General features: G+C 38.0%; 1 protein-coding gene across 1 annotated transcript in view; it reads right to left on the bottom strand.

Moving 5' to 3' along the window:
• Positions 1–1,068: 1,068 nt before the first annotated feature.
• Positions 1,069–9,859, bottom strand: part of LOC126299375 (uncharacterized) — a 35,320-nt gene continuing 26,529 nt past the window's right edge. Inside the window, exons 1-2 of the mRNA XM_049991237.1 lie at positions 6,611–9,859; positions 1,069–4,242 (exon numbers count right to left, since the gene is read on the bottom strand). The exon at positions 6,611–9,859 is cut by the window's right edge and continues 26,529 nt beyond it. The gene's annotated coding sequence lies outside the window, so the exon portion shown is untranslated. The remainder of the gene's footprint in view (positions 4,243–6,610) is intronic.

The raw sequence follows: 9,859 nt of genomic DNA, 5'->3' as shown, positions 1-9,859 counted from the left end.
CGGAATCTTAAAACAATAAGCCGAGTAAATGCGGTGCCTTCAGCATTTATGGGATACTTACAGTGGACACACAAATCTTGTATTCAATGACCTTATCATTCCACTAGCACTGTTACGTCATCAGAGGTTAATCAGTGCCATGTACAGATTTTGGGGACAGTTGCAGTTTTGGTCTCCTTAGGCAGTGTGACATTAGAGAATGGCCCTGCCATTAATCTTTCTTGGCAGGAACAGCAGACTGAGGGGTTCAGTAATTTTCCCATGTGGCCCAAATGATGGCAAAATGTTACAGTTATTGAATTCAGTTGCATGCATTGATCAGTTGCGAAAGTTGATGGAATTTCTAATGTTGTTTGAATGCGGTGTGGAATCGTCATGACGTCTTGCTTGTCTTTAGAATCGTGCAACTAGACTTGCCCTTTTAATAGCTTTTGTGTCTCCCATGAATTATCCAAGCAGTTGTGAGGATATTTCATCATTCGAAATTAAAACACTTTATTCTTACTGTGTCCCTCAAACGACATGTACACGATGAATGTTGATATGAGAGTTCAAATGATACGTATTATTAAATTTTTGGATAGTTAATACATTGACAACCACATAGGTTAATGGTGCGTCAAGCATTTACAATATGCAGTCAGGAAGCACAACAATCTGTTATTAATGTCATGTTGTATCCTCTTGAGGTGCCACATCATCAGAGGTTTATTCAGTGCTGTGTGCAATCGGTTTCAGTGTTCCGTGGCCAGTATTCTTAGCCTCTGAGATATTTGTCGGTTATTGTCCTAACAATGTAGCTGATTGAGCATGATAACTGAAAGGCCACGTAGTTGGCACAGTTGTATAATTCCTGAGTTTTGTTACATTCACTGAATAATCACCAAAAGTTGATGCAGGTCAACAGTTATCTCTGATAGGGTTTGAACTGGTGATAATGTCCCGTCTGTCCTTACTTGTGTGCATTTAGAATTGACCCTTCCATACTGGGTACCTACTTGACCCATGAATTATCCCAAGGTGCCATTAGGGTATTTCATCATTCAGAACTACAACTCTTCATTTGTACACCGAATTGTAAAACAATAGGTTGATGACATGGATCTGATAGTCCCAGGGAAATTGGTATGTAATAACAAATCTTAGGATAATTACTCCTCCCACAATCTTTCAGAATGGCATATTTCATACAGTGAGGACCGTCATTCCTATTTCTTAAAGTTACCTCAATCATTTATAGGATACATAAAGTGGGCACATAAATCTTGTCTTAAATGAGGTTTTCATTCCACTGGGCGTGCTGCATCATCAGAGGTTGATCAGTGCCATGTACAGCCGGTTTGACAGTTACAGCTTTGGTATGCTTAGTGAGTGAGACATTAGGGAAAGAGCATGCCCACAATCTTTCTGGGGAGGAACAGCAGACTGAGGATTCAGTAATTTTCCCATGTGTGCCATGATACTAGCATACATTTAGAATGGTTGAGGTCAGTTGCATGAATTGGACGAGTGCAAAAGTTAATGAATATCTGTTGTTGACTTCGATGCGGAGTAGATTTGTTCATAATGTCTTGACTATCTTTACATGCGTGCAAGAAGAACTCACTACTTTAAAAGATTTAGGTCTCCCGTGAAGTACCCAAGAAGTTATTAGGAAATTTCACTATTCCAAACACTAACATTCCATTCTTACACTGTGCGTAAAACAAAAACTGTATTTGATGTATGTTGATATGACAATTGAAATGATATGTATTATTAAATTTTTGGAGACTTAATCCAATGACAGTCTCACATGTTAATTGTACCTGAAGCACATACAATATGCAATCAGGAGGCACATCAAACTATTATTAATGTCATGTTCTGTGCACCTGTGGTGCCACAATTTCAGAGGTTTAATCAGTGTCATGCAACGAAACTGAATAGGCCTTTGTGGTAATCTTTAGCCTGTGAAACATTTGAGAATCATCTTCCTAACAATGCAGTGAGCATGGAAACTGAAAGGCGATGATGGCACAGTTGTATAATTCCTCAGTTTGGTTGCATTCACCAAACAATTCCTAAAGTAATGCAGTTCTACTGTTATGTACAATGGTGTGTGAATTGGTGATTAAGTCTTGCCTGTCTTTACCTATAGGCATTGAGAATTGCCCCTTTCTTAGTGGGTTTCTTGATGACACATGAATTACCCCAAGGAGCCATTGGGAAACTTTATCATTCGTAACTATAACTCTCCATAGTTACACGGAATCTTAAAACAATAAGCCGAGTAAATGCATGCTAAATGCAAGCAAAAGTGATATGTAATAGTAAATTTTAGGTGTAATTGATTCTCGTACAATATTACAGGATTGGTTAATTTCATACAGTGAGGACCATGATAATTAATTCATAAAGGTGCCTTCAGCATTTATGGGATACTTACAGTGGACACACAAATCTTGTATTCAATGACCTTATCATTCCACTAGCACTGTTACGTCATCAGAGGTTAATCAGTGCCATGTACAGATTTTGGGGACAGTTGCAGTTTTGGTCTCCTTAGGCAGTGTGACATTAGAGAATGGCCATGCCATTAATCTTTCTTGGCAGGAACAGCAGACTGAGGGGTTCAGTAATTTTCCCATGTGGCCCAAATGATGGCAAAATGTTACAGTTATTGAATTCAGTTGCATGCATTGATCAGTTGCGAAAGTTGATGGAATTTCTAATGTTGTTTGAATGCGGTGTGGAATCGTCATGACGTCTTGCTTGTCTTTAGAATCGTGCAACTAGACTTGCCCTTTTAATAGCTTTTGTGTCTCCCATGAATTATCCAATCAGTTGTGAGGATATTTCATCATTCGAAATTAAAACACTTTATTCTTACTGTGTCCCTCAAACGACATGTACACGATGAATGTTGATATGAGAGTTCAAATGATACGTATTATTAAATTTTTGGATAGTTAATACATTGACAACCACATAGGTTAATGGTGCGTCAAGCATTTACAATATGCAGTCAGGAAGCACAACAATCTGTTATTAATGTCATGTTGTATCCTCTTGAGGTGCCACATCATCAGAGGTTTATTCAGTGCTGTGTACAATCGGTTTCAGTGTTCCGTGGCCAGTATTCTTAGCCTCTGAGATATTTGTCGGTTATTGTCCTAACAATGTAGCTGATTGAGCATGATAACTGAAAGGCCACGTAGTTGGCACAGTTGTATAATTCCTGAGTTTTGTTACATTCACTGAATAATCACCAAAAGTTGATGCAGGTCAACAGTTATCTCTGATAGGGTTTGAACTGGTGATAATGTCCCGTCTGTCCTTACTTGTGTGCATTTAAAATTGACCCTTCCATACTGGGTACCTACTTGACCCATGAATTATCCCAAGGTGCCATTAGGGTATTTCATCATTCAGAACTACAACTCTTCATTTGTACACGGAATTGTAAAACAATAGGTTGATGACATGGATCTGATAGTCCCAGGGAAATTGGTATGTAATAACAAATCTTAGGATAATTACTCCTCCCACAATCTTTCAGAATGGCATATTTCATGCAGTGAGGACCGTCATTCCTATTTCTTAAAGTTACCTCAATCATTTATAGGATACATAAAGTGGGCACATAAATCTTGTCTTAAATGAGGTTTTCATTCCACTGGGCGTGCTGCATCATCAGAGGTTGATCAGTGCCATGTACAGCCGGTTTGACAGTTGCAGCTTTGGTATGCTTAGTGAGTGAGACATTAGGGAAAGAGCATGCCCACAATCTTTCTGGGGAGGAACAGCAGACTGAGGATTCAGTAATTTTCCCATGTGTGCCATGATACTAGCATACATTTAGAATGGTTGAGGTCAGTTGCATGAATTGGACGAGTGCAAAAGTTAATGAATATCTGTTGTTGACTTCGATGCGGAGTAGATTTGTTCATAATGCCTTGACTATCTTTACATGCGTGCAAGAAGAACTCACCACTTTAAAAGCTTTTAGGTCTCCCGTGAAGTACCCAAGAAGTTATTAGGAAATTTCACTATTCCAAACACTAACATTCCATTCTTACACTGTGCGTAAAACAAAAACTGTATTTGATGTATGTTGATATGACAATTGAAATGATATGTATTATTAAATTTTTGGAGACTTAATCCAATGACAGTCTCACATGTTAATTGTACCTGAAGCACATACAATATGCAATCAGGAGGCACATCAAACTATTATTAATGTCATGTTCTCTGCACCTGTGGTGCCACATTGTCAGAGGTTTAATCAGTGTCATGCAACGAAACTGAATAGGCCTTTGTGGTAATCTTTAGCCTGTGAAACATTTGACAATCATCTTCCTAACAATGCAGTGAGCATGGAAACTGAAAGGCGATGATGGCACAGTTGTATAATTCCTCAGTTTGGTTGCATTCACCAAACAATTCCTAAAGTAATGCAGTTCTACTGTTATGTACAATGGTGTGTGAATTGGTGATTAAGTATTGCCTGTCTTTACCTATAGGCATTGAGAATTGCCCCTTTCTTCGTGGGTTTCTTGATGACACATGAATTACCCCAAGGAGCCATTGGGACACTTTATCATTCGTAACTATAACTCTCCATAGTTACACGGAATCTTAAAACAATAAGCCGAGTAAATGCATGCTAAATGCAAGCAAAAGTGATATGTAATAGTAAATTTTAGGTGTAATTGATTCTCCTACAATATTACAGGATTGGTTAATTTCATACAGTGAGGACCATGATAATTAATTCATAAAGGTGCCTTCAGCATTTATGGGATACTTACAGTGGACACACAAATCTTGTATTCAATGACCTTATCATTCCACTAGCACTGTTACGTCATCAGAGGTTAATCAGTGCCATGTACAGATTTTGGGGACAGTTGCAGTTTTGGTCTCCTTAGGCAGTGTGACATTAGAGAATGGCCATGCCATTAATCTTTCTTGGCAGGAACAGCAGACTGAGGGGTTCAGTAATTTTCCCATGTGGCCCAAATGATGGCAAAATGTTACAGTTATTGAATTTAGTTGCATGCATTGATCAGTTGCGAAAGTTGATGGAATTTCTAATGTTGTTTGAATGCGGTGTGGAATCGTCATGACGTCTTGCTTGTCTTTAGAATCGTGCAACTAGACTTGCCCTTTTAATAGCTTTTGTGTCTCCCATGAATTATCCAAGCAGTTGTGAGGATATTTCATCATTCGAAATTAAAACACTTCATTCTTACTGTGTCCCTCAAACGACATGTACACGATGAATGTTGATATGAGAGTTCAAATGATATGTATTATTAAATTTTTGGATAGTTAATACATTGGCAACCACATAGGTTAATGGTGCGTCAAGCATTTACAATATGCAGTCAGGAAGCACAACAATCTGTTATTAATGTCATGTTGTATCCTCTTGAGGTGCCACATCATCAGAGGTTTATTCAGTGCTGTGTACAATCGGTTTCAGTGTTCCGTGGCCAGTATTCTTAGCCTCTGAGATATTTGTCGGTTATTGTCCTAACAATGTAGCTGATTGAGCATGATAACTGAAAGGCCACGTAGTTGGCACAGTTGTATAATTCCTGAGTTTTGTTACATTCACTGAATAATCACCAAAAGTTGATGCAGGTCAACAGTTATCTCTGATAGGGTTTGAACTGGTGATAATGTCCCGTCTGTCCTTACTTGTGTGCATTTAGAATTGACCCTTCCATACTGGGTACCTACTTGACCCATGAATTATCCCAAGGTGCCATTAGGGTATTTCATCATTCAGAACTACAACTCTTCATTTGTACACGGAATTGTAAAACAATAGGTTGATGACATGGATCTGATAGTCCCAGGGAAATTGGTATGTAATAACAAATCTTAGGATAATTACTCCTCCCACAATCTTTTAGAATGACATGTTTCATGCAGTGAGGACCGTCATTCCTATTTCTTAAAGTTACCTCAATCATTTATAGGATACATAAAGTGGGCACATAAATCTTGTCTTAAATGAGGTTTTCATTCCACTGGGCGTGCTGCATCATCAGAGGTTGATCAGTGCCATGTACAGCCGGTTTGACAGTTACAGCTTTGGTATGCTTAGTGAGTGAGACATTAGGGAAAGAGCATGCCCACAATCTTTCTGGGGAGGAACAGCAGACTGAGGATTCAGTAATTTTCCCATGTGTGCCATGATACTAGCATACATTTAGAATGGTTGGGGTCAGTTGCATGAATTGGACGAGTGCAAAAGTTAATGAATATCTGTTGTTGACTTCGATGCGGAGTAGATTTGTTCATAATGTCTTGACTATCTTTACATGCGTGCAAGAAGAACTCACCACTTTAAAAGCTTTTAGGTCTCCCGTGAAGTACCCAAGAAGTTATTAGGAAATTTCACTATTCCAAACACTAACATTCCATTCTTACACTGTGCGTAAAACAAAAACTGTATTTGATGTATGTTGATATGACAATTGAAATGATATGTATTATTAAATTTTTGGAGACTTAATCCAATGACAGTCTCACATGTTAATTGTACCTGAAGCACATACAATATGCAATCAGGAGGCACATCAAACTATTATTAATGTCATGTTCTCTGCACCTGTGGTGCCACATTGTCAGAGGTTTAATCAGTGTCATGCAACGAAGCTAAGTAGGCCTTTGTGGTATTCTTTAGCCTGTGAGACATTTCAGAATTATCTTCCTTAACAATGCAGTGAGCATGGAAACTGAAAGGCGATGATGTTGGCACAGTTATATAATTCCTCAGTTTGGTTGCATTCACCAAACAATTCCAAAAGTAATGCCCTGTACAATCGGGTTGACAGCTGCAGTTTTGGTATGCTTAGGCAGTGAGACTTTAGAGAATCACCATCCGAATAATCTTTTGTGGTTAGAACAGCACAATAATTGGGTCAGTAACTTTCCCATGTGTCCCATAAGGATGGCATATTGTTACAGTGGTTGAGTTCTGTTGCATGCATATTCTTTGGTGCAGTGTGGACTCGTAATAATGCCTTGCCTGTCTTTATATTTGGGCAACTAGATTTGCCCCTTTAATAGGTTTTTGGCCTCCCATGAGTTATCTCAAGAAGTTATTAAGAAATTTCATCATTCTGAACAATAAAATTTCATTCTCACACTGTGCCTAAAATAAGGCATGTATTTGATTAATCTTGATGTCACAGTTTAAATGATATGTGGTGTTATATTTCTGGATATTTAATCCATTGACAATCTCATAGGTTAATGGTGCTTCAAGCATTTACAATATACAATCAGGAGGCACATTAATCTATTATTAATGTCATGTTCTATCCACTTGAGCTGCCACATCATCAGAGGTTTAATCAGTGCCTTGTAGAATTTGTTTCAGAGATGCATGCTCGGTATTCTTAGCCTATTTATTTATTCAGCAGGCACAAAAATCTTTTGTTAAATAACCTGCTCTCTTCACTGAAGCTGCACCATCATCAGAGGTTCAATCAGCGTCATTTAATTATTTTTTTTAGACATTTCTGTTCTGTATGATTACCTTTGAGACATTTGAGAATCACCTTCCCAACAGTGTTGCTGAGTGAGCATAGAAACTGAAAGGCCATGATGTTGGCACAGTTATATCATTCTTCAGTTCAAAAGCTTGTGCTGTTTTCCCATGAATTATCCCAAGCAGCTATTAGGAAATTACCTTATTCCAAACAATAACATTTCATTCTTACACTCTGCTTAAAACAAGAAGACTATGTGATGAATGTCGATATGGAAATTTAAATCATATGTATTATTAAATTTTTGGATAGTCAACCTATTGATAATCTCACAGGTTAAAGGTGCCTCAAGCATTTAGAATTTACAGTCAGGAGGCATATCAGATCTTGTATAAATGACATGTTCTATCCTCCTGAGCTGCCACATCATCAGAGGTTTAATCAGTGCCACATATGTACAGTCTGTTTTAGAGTTGCCTCTTTGGTATTCTTAGCCTCTGAGACATTTGAGAATCACCTTTCTAAGTGAGCACGTTGATTGAAAGGCCATGGCGGTGATATAATTCTGCAGTTCAGTTGCATGCATTTAACAATCCCAAAGGTTGATGCAATTATACAGTTATCTTCGACACAGTGTGAACTCATCATAATGTACTGCCTGTCTTTATGTGTGTGCATTTAGAATTGCCCATTTAATAGTGGGGATCTGGATTTCCCATGAATTATCCCAAGGATCTATTAGGAAATTTCATCATTCTGAACCACATACATAACAATAAATTTTTGGATAATAGTTAATTGGTCTTGTTCTCCAATAGCAAATTTCATACAGTTAGTACAGTGATTATATTTTGTTAATAGAGCCTGAATCATTTACAATATACATGCAGGGGGCACATCAATAATGTATTAAAAGATCTGTTCTTCCCATTGGCACTGCTATATCATCAGATCTTTAATTAGTGCCATATACAGTCGGTTTGAGAGTTGCCTTTTTGGTATTCTTAGGCCGTGAGACATTTGAGACTCATCATCCCAAAAGTCTTGCTGAGTAAGCACAGTAGACTGAAGGGTCGGTAATTTTGTGGTGAGGGCCATGATGATGGCACTCTTGTGACGGTTGAGTGTGGTTGCATACATTGAACATTTCCAAAAGCTGAAGCACTTCAGCTTTCTACTTCAATACAGTCTTAACTCCTCATAATATGTTGCCTGTCTGTACCCACATGCAACTGGACTTGTCTCGTTTATAGGTGGATTTAGCCTTTGCATGAATTATCCCAATCAGCTATTAGATAATTTCATCATTCAGAAGAACAACTCTTCATTTTTACATGGTATCTTAAACAAGAAGACTGTGAGATGCATGTTAAAATGTGAGGTAAAGTGATAGACAGTAATAAATTGTTGGATAGTTAACCCCCCCCACAATCTTACTGCAATAGCAAAATTCATTCAGTGAGAACTGTGATTATTAATTTTTAATGGTGCCTCAGGTACTTATAGGATACATTCTGGGGCTCATCAGTCTTATATTAAATGACCTGCTCCTTCCACTGGAGCTGTTACATCATCAGAGGTTTATTGAGCCCCATGTACAATTGTTTTGAGGTTACCTGTTCAGTATACATAGCCGGTGAGACATTTGTGAATCACCAACCCTACAATCTTGCTGAGCAAGCACATCAAACTGAAGAGCTGATAATTTTGTGGTAAAGACCATGATAAAGCCATGTTCTTATAATGTCTGAGTGCAGTAGCATGCACTGAACGATCACAAAACTTTAGGAACTTCTACTATCATATTTGATACAGTGTAAAGTTGTCATAATGTTCTGCCTGTCACACCAGCATACGACTGGACTTGTGCCTTTAATAGGATTCTGGGTTTCCCATGACTTATTCCAAGCAGCTAGGAGAAAACTTCACCAATCCAAACAATATCATTTCATTCTTACACTGTGCCTAAAACAAGAGTATTTCAAGAATGTTTAAATAATATGTATTATTAAATTTTTGGATACTTAATCCATTGACAATCTCACAGGTTAATGATGCCTCGAGCATTTACAATATACTATCAGGAGGGACATCAGTATTGTATTAAATGGTATGTTCTGCGATAGCAAATGTCATACTTTGAGAGCAGTGATTACTTTTGTTAACAGTGCCTCAACCATTTGCAGCATACATACAAGGGGCATACATATCTTGTTGGAAATGACCTTCGCTTCCATTGGAGCTGCATACATCATCAAAGGTGTGATCAGTGTCATGTACTTGGACCTCAACACCCTTCTATCCAGTGTGATTTGCCTGTTGAACATTGGGTAAAATTGTTTGAGCCTTCAATTTGTTTTATT

The sequence above is a fragment of the Schistocerca gregaria genome, chromosome X, assembly GCF_023897955.1.
Source record: "Schistocerca gregaria isolate iqSchGreg1 chromosome X, iqSchGreg1.2, whole genome shotgun sequence".
NCBI lineage: Eukaryota > Metazoa > Arthropoda > Insecta > Orthoptera > Acrididae > Schistocerca > Schistocerca gregaria.
This window is presented reverse-complemented; position numbering and strand designations above follow the sequence as displayed.